Source organism: Ochlerotatus camptorhynchus, unplaced genomic scaffold, assembly GCF_037179485.1.
Source record: "Ochlerotatus camptorhynchus isolate MF236.1 unplaced genomic scaffold, CSIRO-AGI_Acam_v1.1 ptg000021l, whole genome shotgun sequence".
NCBI lineage: Eukaryota > Metazoa > Arthropoda > Insecta > Diptera > Culicidae > Ochlerotatus > Ochlerotatus camptorhynchus.
The window spans coordinates 5,046,139-5,059,300 of NW_027040513.1; positions in this window are offsets into that span (position 1 = coordinate 5,046,139).

Here is a 13,162-nt window from a genome sequence, read left to right on the forward strand (position 1 = left end):
TAGGGTCTGGAGCAAAGTTGTAGATATTATTTTGGCAATTGTGTAAAAAATATACACTGTAAAAAATTTCGTTTGTATCTATGAAAAAAATTATATTTATTATTAAAAAAGTTAATTTCCCAAAAAATAAATTTTTTGAAAATTTTCGTTTTAAGCCTCATTGAAGCTCATAATGTTTGCTACTAACTGGCAAAGTTTGGTCATGGTAAACTCAAAAACAAAAAAGTTATGGTTTTTTGAATATTTCACGATTTTTACATTTTCACTAAAAACACATTTTTTTATGAAGAGCTTTGAGTGGGTTGGTTTATTTCCTTCTAATTCCGTTATAATTGCTTATCTTTTGACAGATACGCGTATTTCGTCTACTACTTGCAGACTTCATCAGTGCCAAGTACTCAACAGCACTGAAGAATCCATCTTTTATCTACGAGTTAAATACTAATCAAAAGGTACTAAAAATCAGCAGGTATCCACTGCCATGTCAAAATTTACCTAAACAGGTACCTAAATTCAGTCTCCAACAGGTAGATGCATGCTACGATGTGTTGTTTTAGGTAGCATGCTAAAGAGTCTCGAGTATCCGTTTCCTTGATCTCTATTAAGCAATGTTGATGGATTATGTTTAAATATTTCTAGACTTTCGGCTACGTCTAGTTTCCAAGGTGAAGATACAGTCCGCAGGATATTAATGTTTTCCTTAGTCAAATTGTGCCCCTTTTTAATGATATGTTCTGCAACCTTGGATTTAAATTCATAATGAAGCCCTTTATCCATATCTTTGTTAGCCTTTTTTACCTCTGCGATGTGTTCCTTAAACCTTGTTTCCAAAGTCCTTTTCGTCTGACCAATGTAGATTTTATTGCAATCTGGACAAGAGATTTTGTAGACTCCGGCTTTCCCTAAGACATTTATTGAATCCTTAGTTGATCCTAACAGTGACTTCAGCTGATTTATCCTACTGCTGAATACTAAATCGAGGCCAAAACTTCTAAACTTTGAAATCAATGGTTTGGTAATGTTTTTGTCGAAATTCACCGCTACCCGTTTTAAACCCTCAGTTACTGGTGTAAGAGTTGTCGAAATACGCCTAAAATGATCCCTTGTTCTTTTATCGATTACTGCTTGAATTGTTTTTTCTTGATACCCATTAAGTCTAGCGATTTCAAAAATGTGAGCTATTTCCTTTGATTTGCCTGTATCGCTAAGAGGAAGAGTTTGCATCCTGTGAACCATGTGGTGAAAAGCGGCCATTTTGTGTTGATGGGAATGGTTTGAAGTGCTTGGTATTACTCTCTTTGTGTTTGTTGGTTTCCTATAGATTTCGAAATTGAACGAAGACGTTTCCCTGATGATGAGAAGATCTAAGAAGGGGAGTTTACCGTCTCTCTCTTCTTCGTGAGTAAATTTGATGTCCTTGTGAACGTTGCTTATGGCCTCCAAAGTTTTTGATAAATCTTCCCTTTTGACAATGCTAAAGATGTCATCCACGTACCTATACCAACATTTGGGCAACAAATTCCTATCCTCCAGAGTATTTTCTAGGTTAGCCATGAACAATTCACATAAAAATGGAGAAAGCGGATTGCCCATAGGAGCGCCTTTAGTTTGTTTGTAGAAATTTCCTCTGAAAATGAAATAATTTTCCTCCATACAAAGACGAGTAAGCTTGAGATATGACCGAACTTTGTTTTTCCAAGTAGAATCCTCACGTTGCTTCAGAAGCCAGTCCTCTAAAAGGCTGATGGCTTCCTTTACTGGTACACTCGGAAAAAGTGCTGTGACATCAAATGAAACCATGACTTCATCTTCCCGAATCTCTCCTGATGCCTGAAGCTGACTTGCGAGTGGAAAAGGGTTTAGGCATATTTTGAAATTCCTTCACTAGCCATTTGGCAAGCTTATGAGTGGGGGATCCTTCAGCCGAGATAATCTCCCTCATTTCGTTTCCTGGTTTGTGAATCTTTGGTAAACCTTTGATCCTAGGTAGAATAGGGTTTGAAACTTTCAATTGATTCGTACTGTTGCCAATAAATGCCTTGCACTCTTTCAACGTTTTATCCACATGTTTAACTATAGATGGGAGCGGGTCAATCCTCAACTGTCTGTATGGGCCATTAGTAATTTTTTCCGTCATCCGATTGTCATAGTCCTCTTTGTCCAAAATCACTACTGCATTACCTTTGTCCGCTTTTGTGTAGAATACCGGCTTTGTTTTTAGTTCTTTGAGAATTCGAATTTCCTCTTTTTCGGTTTTATTAAGTGAATGTCCCTTTCCGTTTTGTATTGTCTCTGAAATAATATTCCTGGCAGTCTCGTGTAATTGAATAGGAAGTGTGTGAGTGATTGCAGTCTCCATGTCAACGATGGCCTCTTCCACGTCAGGTTTTGAGGAGATCGCATATCCTAATCCCTTGTTGAGAAGTGTCAATTGTTCTTCTGAGAACTGCTGCGTCGAGCGATTTACCACAAAACCTTCGACAGATTGAACCACCGCTGTGTTAACTGAACTGTGTGATTTCTGGTCTCTCTGTTGTGTTGTGTAATTCAAATAGTATTGTAGTGACCTCAGTTTGTTGTAATGTAACTTTCTTTTCCTTTTTTCCTCGCAGTCCTCCAATACTTTTACTTTAGTCAAAAACAGTGGAAATTCAATTGTGAATTCTTTGGCCAATTTCAAATGCAGGGAATAACATTCCAACGACTTTGTTTCCAACTTTGAGTAGAGACTCTGAATGCTTGCTTTTATAAATTCTGACTCCATCTTACGAACTACTTTTAAGGGAGTTGGTGTCTTAACCTTAATTTTATGACTGATAGGTGTTAGAACATTTTTTTTAACCGTGTATATTTTTTCAAGAATTGCATTTTAATTTTGCACAACTTTTCCGAAGACACCATAGCAATCAAGCAAGCCGTTTTTCCAATGTATTAAAATGTTTATTTTGTAAGCGCTTTTCTACACAGGCCCTTTCGGAAAAGTAGTCGGCGAATCCCGACTACTTTTTTATTTTAAAATCTCAACTTAAGGTACCACTGGAGCTGAAAATTGAAAATATTGCCAAAACACTGGCAGCACTTCCGATGAATGCAAAATGAACTTTGCGCATGCGCAATTATAAAGTTTGCCATGATCATAACGTAGAACTTGTTTGCCCTCAAACAAATCCAAATTACAAGATAGCTTAGATCAGTAAGCCAGTTCCTGCTTTAGGATCCAAGGGTTCTGTGTTCGAACTTATAGAGAGGGGGGAAGGTCTTTTTTTATAGAAAAAAATATTACATCATACAAGTTTGAAGAAGGATAATAAGATATGATTGGTTTTATTGTTTGCTAGCGAGCGTAGGTGGATGAACGGTAGATAATTGTTACACCTGACGATGTCCGTCTCCTCTACAATATCTCACGAGGTCGGAACAAGGAAGAACCTAAAGATGCCAGTAAAAGAAGCAACTAATCATTTTCAAATCGATTCTAGCAGCTGGTCTAGTTGAACTAATTTATCAGCTAAGGATGTACCAGTTGCGTGAGCTCCGATGATCCATCATTGCAAAATATACAAGCAGCAATATGCTCAAAGCTATCCACGCAAATGTTATTCTTCAAAATCTGGACGCTACTATTTGTTGCACACCATCTTAGTGAAGGTCCTGATAAGCGGGATCTGGTTGTGTGTGACAATAGGTGATGTATCATGTAACTATCTCAATTTTCTGTACAAATTTATCTTGAATTGAATACAGAAGAAGATCGACGCAACTTTGGATTCATTTAGGAAAGATCTTGGGCGTAACGTATTGTTACGCTTCGTATCATCCTAGCCTACGGTATTCATTGACTACGATGAAGCTTTCGAACAACTCAACGGATGAAATCATCAACCTCACCGAAGTGCGGTATGAGGCTTTCAAGTGCTAAGTTTTGCGTAATAAAGCCGTCCCTATCCAGGTCGCCTGTGCTGGGTGTCACGAGCAACGGCAACAAGACCAAATAGTTAAATGTTACAACACGGACAACCCTTTCAACTTTATGGTAGCTAGGTAAGCAGTGGATAAAGGTGGAAGTTTCCAATATCTCTGCAGCCAGAAAGCGCCAGACGATTAGGCCAACAGCGGAATTTCAAATGCTGAGCAGTTTCATTGATGCCAACAGAAATTGGCAAATGTATGTTGAGTTGACTCGGCCACATACTACGAAAGGGTGGACACAAAAACTGCAAGCAAGGGCTGGATAGGAATCCGCCAGACCATTGCAACAGAGGCCAGGCCAGGAGCCATATAGCGGAGCCTCACCAAAAACAAAATAAATCTGAAAGCAAGCTGCCACCAAGGTAAAAAAATATCATGTTGTCTCTATGCATCACTGTAGGAAAATCAAAATTTCGGACAAAACCAGCAACATTTTTCAAAGTATTGTGGCATTTATATACGAAGGTAAGGGTACGAGATCTAATCTCTGCCTATACTCCTAATTTATATTTGTGGATGTTCAAAAGAACGTTTCTAAATGCTTGAGTGGTAAAGATAATCCCAAATATGCAGGATCTGTTTCCAGGTTTATTGTGGGAAAATTTTCCAGTATTTTAAAAGTCAAGTAGTAGTCAGCCACTAATATTACATCATTCAACTTTTCAAATTGATTTTAAAATCTGTGCTCATTTATGGAAGCCACCGAAACATGGTGTGTATCAGTGAATCAACCTCGGATAGTTTCATCAACATAATAAACCACTTGCACTAAAATGGAGTTTCATCACAATCAACCAATGATTAAAATGTTCAAAATATCAATATGAATTCCGAATTCAAAATGTAAAAAAAAAAAATGATTTTTTATTACTATTAGATTGCTTGAATTCGATAAAAATTAATTATTCACAGCATCGAACTCGTGACCTTTACATTGTTAAAAACCATTATCAATCCATCTGAGCCATCAGGGATGTGTACTGACATGCTGCTCCAATGCATTCAAGAGTTATTCAAAAGCCTACTGTGGAGAGATAAAAGTCACCGGTATGAAATTCATTTGTTCATTCTGTTGGTCATGAATTACAAACATTTATTTTTACTGCACATGCGCATACCGCCAGCATCGTTTTAATTATTTTCCAATCAATGCAACCGCCCTCCTAGTGCGCGAACTCGCTTGTCTAGAAGACGTTTGTTAGTCAAAATATAATTGTAACTTTAGAATATGTAAGTGCAATCAATGCAACCGCCCTCCTAGTGCGTGACCTCGCTTGTCTAGAAGACGTTTGATAGTCAAAAGATAATTGTAATATTACAATAAGACAACCTTGAATATTCAGAATAATAATGCTGGATATAGATTTATTATGTATCAGCATTTTTAGTAATTATTTTCCAATCAATGCAAACGCCCTCCTAGTGCGCGAGCTCGCTTGTCTAGAATTTGCACCTATAAACACAACGATCCAATCCAAATAAACGAGCAATGAATGGAAGATTCTCATGACTATCAACTAAACTGATTCCTGTAACATGATGAACGGATCACGGTTAGTGATACAACCAAGGTATGGAATATTTGAAAGTGCATTCTCCGCGGCATCATTCAATTAGTTTCCAAAATAGGAGCCATCATCACTTCACATTTGTTCCAGACGACGACAATAGATAAACAAACACATTTAGTTGTATCTTACATATTAGTATGCACTTTCTATGTACAACGCGAGACATACAAAGTTTAGAGTCAGATGCCCCTAGTTTTATTCTAAAGATTCTGAGATACATCCGATTGAAAGAGCGGCGCCAGTGGTGTAGTTGTAAGCGTGAATACCTCTCACCCCAGCAGGCCTGAGTTCATAACATCTCTGATCACGCCTTCCTTCGGAAGGGAAGTCGAACCGTTGATCCCCGGTTCATGAGTTGATGGGTCGTTAGGTAGGGTCCAGGTGTAGGAGCTGCTTCCCTGGGGTCGGTAGCATTGGTGCTCAGCACGGAAAACAAGATCGACAGAAAACAAATCGAAGGAAAAAAAAAAACGATTGAAAGCGTACCGATTCTAATTTGTGTCAGACATAGTGCATTGTATTTGCACAATGATGCGCTGTAATGCGCATTATGTCCGACGTTATGTTTAACGTACTGAACGAGTGTAAAATCGAAAGTCGCGTTTAGGGTTTTTCGGTGTCTGACATGACCGACAGTACAGTTCTTATGGTAGTAGAGTACCACCATTTCTTGAAGTTTCAAAGGGTTGCTGAAGTTTCTGGAGCCCTTGGGATAAAGGAAGTTTGTTCTATCAAATGGTGGTGTTAGATTGCGTGGATGGGGTTTGATTCTCGAGAAATTTGTGTTCAAAGCCATTGTTTACGATTGGTTGTTCCGCCTATTTCAATTGTTGGCCTAAATTTGAAGATTTTCAGAATAATACCTGGTAAACCAACTGTCTTGGAGAAAAGTATTCAAATATTTTTGAAGGGGTCCTTGATCACCTAAACATGTTTGGAATAATTCATGCTCATGCTATGCCATGATAATTTTTGAGAGACAGGATTGAAAAATTGGAGATCTTCATAATAATAACTAATCAATCTGAATCATCGAAAAAATATCCAGGTAACTTTATGAAGATCTATGATCCCCTGAACGTGTTTGGAATAGTTCCTGCTCTATCTGCCTTTTTCTGAACAAATCTTAGAAACCAGATTTGCATTCTTGGACATTTGAAGATGTATAGAATAATACGTGATCAACGTCTCGAAAAAATATAAAAAGAACTTTTTGATCCAGGTATGCAGATGAATTATCTTGGCTTGTTATTTACCTCATGATTCAAATTGTAGGACCGATCACACTGGCTCAGGTGGATAGAAGAACGAGAAAACGTATGTATGATAAGAACAGAAATCGACCAAGAATAAAACAAAGACCATCCGGCCCTGACGAAAATTATGGTCAAGACATAGATCATACCCATTTAGATTGTATTTCCGAATCTGAAGTTTGCTCAAAAATGGGAGATTATGCGGTATACTATTGTATTTTCGCACTATTGAGCATTCCAGTTAGAAATTCAAAATATAATAATGTGTTCAATCAATTATGTAAATAAATGGTACTTATTAGTCCATGTTTAAAGTTATAGTGCCTGAATTATTTTTTCCATTAGTAATACCAAATTTAATTATTAAAATAATTCTATTTTAAATTTGAAGTTGTTATCAGAATGAACACAATGTTTTCTTGCTGTTTGCCTTTTTTAGTACCTATTACTATACATTTACTGAATTATTGATACTCATGGTAATATTTTACTTTAGAAAACTGAAGAAGAAATCCGGAAGAGAGTGACCATGAACGAAAAAGAATTTTTCATGTCGGGAAGAATAGACGCCCGGCACGTATCAGACATAGTAAAGACGCGTACCGACAGGGATTTTTATAAAAAAATCCCATCGGTTGCCTCACTGGCGTCTAATGCAGACTACCTTCTAAAGAACCAAGCATGGAAGGACCAAATCCTGCGATGGTTGGAGACAAAAGTAGATCTGCATTTTCAGCCAGTAGGGATTATTATAGATCCCAATAAACCATATCTATGTTGCTCACCAGATGGTACGTGATAATTATTCAGTTATGTTTTCTACAATGATTCTAACAAAACCGCTTTTCAAAGGTGTAACAGATGACGGGACGGTGATCGTATTTATAGAGAGCCTTCGTTTGAAGAAATTTCGGTCGATCGAGGAAGCTGCAGAGCGCGACAAATTGTTTCCTTTGAAGCGTAAGGATGGGCAATATGAAATCACCAATTTGGACGTCAGAAGAAAAGTTTCGGCTGCGTTGGAAATCAGTCAGGCGACAACATGTATCGTTATTTTCAACAACACAGATAACATAGAGGACAAACAGTACATATCTCTTAATAGAGATAATGGCAACGAGGTCAATTGGGAGAAGGTTGACAGATTTTTAAATTTGTTTGTTAAATATTTGGTGATCAAATATATATATATTCACTAAAATCATCTAAGCCGTATGTGGGTCACCTATTATCTACAGATGCAGATCCAATCATCAAGCCGTTTGAGATCTTCGTGATAATGCAATCCTTCGTCGTACCAATGCAGTTAATCCAGCCGTACCCAGAAGCTCAACTCAACCGTGTCAACCACTAAACTCCAACAATTCCTCAACCAGCGAAACCCTTAACCGTACTGCAGCGCCCAAACTGCCATCCTTCGTTGTCTACTGATCAGCCATAGGCAGCCCGTTTGGTTTTCGTTATGCATCGTCGGTCACACGGCCACTTTTCAAGGTCACACACTGAACTGAACTGCCATCCTTCACCGCCAACTGGTCGGCCATTGCCATGAGGGTACACCGGTCGTACCTATCTTCGGCTTCCCGTCCTGTTCTCCTGGTTGTGAACAGATTGGTCGCACTCCAGCGCGCCTACCGCGGAAATTATAGACGAGTGCACGGATGGATTTGAGTTTTACTCACTAGACAAAAAGTGACACAACAGCGGCGCACTGTTTATTAAAAACGAGCACATGAATAATACTCGCGTAACATTTGAAAAGAGTCTACCAACTTTTGTACTCAACACTGTTAAGCCCTTTTAGCGCGAACCGAAGTACGCCAACGTAAACTAACATCAACCATCAGGTGGAAAAATCTCCCCTTCCCAATAGTGCTCTTCATTTGCGTGGGCGTACATTGGCTCCGCTGTTGTGTCACTTTTTGTCAAGTGAGTGAGCTCAAATCTATCCGTGCACTCGTCTTTTTGTCTGGTACAGAGCTGGTCGGTTCTGGAATCTTTTGACAGAAATTTGTTAAAATCTCTTTCTCTTGAAATCCCGTGCAAAAAGGACACGACCAAAACTCGGTCCCGAAAGCTGAATGACCAGATTCTGACCAAATTCAATGGAGAGTGAAAAGGTTAATATTCTGAAATGTAAATTTATTTAGCTCACATCCTTAAAGACTTTTTGTCAAAAGCTTGTTGATCACAAGCTTTCTGATAACTTGAGTTTTTCAGACCACGGAGGTTCACTGGTTCGTAAGCTCGCCGATCCCATATTCGCTTGTTGGTATATCCGGAGCCCTTTGTCTGAAAACCAAGGACTTTTAGAATCCAACAGTAACATCCGAGGAATTGTTGTCCCCTTCTAGATTAACGCTATCGTCAGGAAGCTAAAAGATGTGGCTTCTCCGGATCCAAATAAACGAGCAATTGGTGGAAGATTCTCATGACTATCAACTAAACTGATTTCTGTAACATGATGAATGGATCACACTTAGTGGTACAACCAAGGCATGGAATATTTGAAAGTGCATTCTCCGCGGCATCATTCAATTAGTTTCCAAAATAGGAGCCATCATCACTTTACATTTGTTCCAAATTTTCACACAAAATCCAGACGACGACAATAGATAAATAAACAAATTTAGTTTGTCTAGCAACGCTAAATATTTCTTAAGTATTTTTAAGTATTTTTAGATATCTTTGTATGAACTTTCTATGTACAACGCGAGAAATACAAAGTTTAGAGTGAGATGCCCCTAGTTTTATTCTAAAGATTCTGAGATACATCCGATTGAAAGAGCGGCACCAGTGGTGTTGTTGTAAGTGTGAGTTCCTCTCACCCCAGCAGACCTGGGTTCATAACATCTCTGATCAGGGAAGTCGAACCGTTGGCCCCCGGTTCATGAGTTGATGGGTCGATAGGTAGGGTCCAGGTGCTGCTTCCCTGGGGTCGATAGCATTGGTGCTCAGCACGGAAAACAAGATCGACGGAAAACAAATCAAGGGAAAAAATCGATTGAAAGCGTACCGATTCTAATTTGGAAGGGCTTTAGTGTCAGACATAGTGCATTGTATTTGCACAATGATGCGCTGTAATGCGCATTATGTCCGACGTTATGTTTAACGTACAGAACGAGTGTAAAATCGAAAGTCGCGTGTAGGGTTTTTCGGTGTCTGACATGACCGACAGTACAGTTCTTATGGTAGTAGAGTACCACCATTTCTTGAAGTTTCAAAGGGTTGCTGAAGTTTCTGGAGCCCTTGGGATAAAGGAAGTTTGTTCTATCAAATGGTGGTGTTAGATTGCGTGGATGGGGTTTGATTCTCGAGAAATTTGTGTTCAAAGCCATTGTTTACGATTGGTTGTTCCACCTATTTCAATTGTTGGCCTAGATTTGAAGATTTTCAGAATAATACCTAGTAAAACTGCTGTCTTGGAGAAAAGTATTCAAATATTTTTGAAGAGATCATTGATCACCTAAACATATTTGGAATAATTCATGCTCAACGTGCTATGATATGATAATTTTTGAGAGACAGGATTGAAAAATTGGAGATCTTCATAATAATAACTGATCAAGCTGAATCATCGGAAAAATATCCAGATAACTTTATGAAGATCTATGATCACCTGAACGTGTTTGGAATAGTTCCTGCTCTATCTGCCTTTTTCTGAAAAAATCTTAGAAATCTGATTTGAATTCTTGGACATTTGAAGATTTATAGAATAATACGTGATCAACGGGGCTTATTACGGATGTCACTTCACGGTGAAAACTTGTCACTTGTCGTCACGGTGAAGTGATTCCCATTTGATTTGTACGGTAATCACGGCTCTTATTATGAGTATCACTTGCTTATCACCGTGTAGTGACACCCGTAATAAGACCCAACGTCTCAAAAAAAATATAAAAAGGACTTTTTAAAGATTTTTTTTTATCACCTAAAGATCTTTGCTATATGCTATCTTCTGATCTGAAAAAAAAATATGAATTGCTAGACAATGTAACTCCCTTATTTAAATATCCTACCCACCGCTAGTGGAGCATGAAACAAAGTGAAAGATTTGCAACCTGTGCAGCTGCTCATTTTTGCCATGACCTAGGCCCATGTCAGATTATATCTTTTGTTGAGACTCCACCCTCATGAGTCCATCGGTTTGCCTCTGCTGCGATGTCCTGCCAGGTTCAATCCAACACATGTTTGCAGATTTAGTTTCCGCCCTGTTGAGTGTCCTCTAACCACCTCCACTTTAGCTCTAGAATTTCTTTTGATTGACATGGACGGTGGCAGTGATGTATAAGGACTGAATGAAACCAGGGGCATGCTACATAGGTACCACCACTTATGAATTCGAAAAAAATATTAACACAGATTTATAGCCGATTAGTGGACAAAGAAAACTTGTTATTATTCATGCATGAGTTTGTTCACCTACGGTTTTTGCCTTGCGAATTTTGAGTTTTATTTTTTTTCTCTGTCTGAAAAAATTGACAAAGTTATATACTATTGTCCGATCTGGGTTTTCGCTCTGCTTACAAAAGTACGTAGCCTCTTTTCACATATAAGATTGTGATTATGAACAGGACCGCTTACATCTACATTCATTCTACCTTTTTCGACAAACTTGTTCGGTTGATTAGGGACTACCGGATGCTGATCAAACCAGACGGATATAACAAGTTGCTACCAATTTTTTCTCTTCGTCGTTCACTCATGAGATCACCCACGCTCACTTGTCCCGTTTGCATAAGCACTTTCTTATCTAGAGCCGAATACCATTGACGGGCTTCACTCTTGGCTCCTCAATTGTTCGCCAGGCTTCATCCGTGATCTACTCTTTTCTCTGAGTGTCCAGCTAACTTATGTGACCCGAGGCCGTCCATTGTTCTTCTATAAAAACCACATTTTGGAACATTCGCTGCTCTACTCTCAACCTATTCAACGTACAACTTTTTCTTTCATTGCTGGATCTTCAAGCTGGCGTGTGTTGAATAACCGGCAGAGTATCTCATTCCACAACTGACAACGATCAATCCCAAAATAAACAACCAGCCCGCTAATCGCCCTTTATAAAGCGACTAAAATAGAGTCCTGAAACGCTTTATTAACCTTATATCGCAAAAAGGGCGATTATTGGGTAGTTGGCAGGCTTAGTGATGACTTGAGATGGTCATTGAAAAGAAGGTGAGACGCAATATCAGAGCTGCATTTATTCTGGACATCAAAAAGACTCAGTCTCCTTTTTTGGATGATGCAGATGTGCTCGATTTGATTTTCGGTATGTCTACCAATCTTGCCCATTTTGTCTAGGTCATGTTGTCCCACGTTCATAGTTTGTGCTGTTGGAGCCACTCTTCGTATTGAAGTCGTAATTACAGATTTGTAATGGTTTCATTCATAAACGACATCGTCTCGCAGATAATTGATTCAATAGAACTCTTATCAAAATTAAACTTTTACATACCATCATCTTGATGTCACCCTTTGGACCCTTATCCATGATGGTAATCTGTTGACTGTAACAAAATTTCTTGTCCTGAAGCTCGACAATATCTAATCGCGCATAATAAATAATTTTAGTTCACTTCCCCGATAGTATCCACAATGTGACCAATGTCTCATCTGTCGCGCAATTTTGAATATACTTTCTAAATATGGGACCGCGCCCTGGGTGAAAGGCTTTTAGTTGATGAGCTATTCACCCGTATTCTTGTTTTCGTTCGAACCGTATTTTCCATACAAAAAAAAAAAAAGTTTTTTGTATGGAAAATACGGTTTGAACGAAAACAAGAATATGGGTGATATTCATGTCAATATGTTGCAATTCCATTGTCCCTTCAACACATATCGAGATATGGAGTGGAAACTGAATTATCAAATGTATGCTCTCCGCATGTGCGCATCGCAAGCAGCACATCATGCTTCACCAAACATCGTGTTCATGAACACCATTTATCCTTACGTTTGAAACGATGCTGGCGGTAGCGCATGTGCAGTAAAAATAAATGTATGTAATTCATGACCAACAGAATGAACAAATGAATAACACCGGTATGAGAAATGACTTTTATCTCTCCACAGTAGGCACAGTAGTAGGCTTTTGAAAAAGTTTAATGAATAACTCTTGAATGCATTGGAGCAGAGTGTCAGTACATGTTCCTGATAGCTCAGATGGATGGGCGATGGTATATTAATAAACAAGTCACGAGTTCAATGCTGTGTAATTTAGAGGTTTTTTTTATGTTTTCGATCAACTTATTTTGAATTCAAGTCATCTAATATTAATAAAAAATCAATTGTTTTTAAAACACAACTGCATCTGTTTTATATTTTAGATTCGGAATTCATACAGATATTTATGTTAAGATTTTATGT